Genomic DNA, 369 nt, shown 5'->3' on the forward strand with positions numbered 1-369 from the left:
ACCTACAGTATATCAAATCAAATCAAATCAAATTTTATTTGTATAGCGCCAAATCACAACAAAAGTCATCTCAGGACACTTTACAAACCAGGGTCTATACCTTACTGTTATCAATATTATTACATAGAGAAAACCAAACAAATCCCCCTTGAGCAAGCACTTGGTGACAGTGGGGAGGAAAAACTCCCTTTAACGAAAGAAACCTCCGACAGGCCCCGGCTCTTGGTGGGCGGCCTTCTGCCTCGACCGGTTGGGGTGAGTGGATAGAGGAGAGACAAAAGAAGACAAGCAACAAGACACAACAATCAAACACTGATCAGGTCGATGTGGCTGGGGGACACTCGGCAGCGGCCAAGAGCTCCCGGGGCA

The sequence above is a fragment of the Monopterus albus genome, unplaced genomic scaffold, assembly GCF_001952655.1.
Source record: "Monopterus albus unplaced genomic scaffold, M_albus_1.0 scaffold292.1, whole genome shotgun sequence".
Lineage (NCBI taxonomy): Eukaryota > Metazoa > Chordata > Actinopteri > Synbranchiformes > Synbranchidae > Monopterus > Monopterus albus.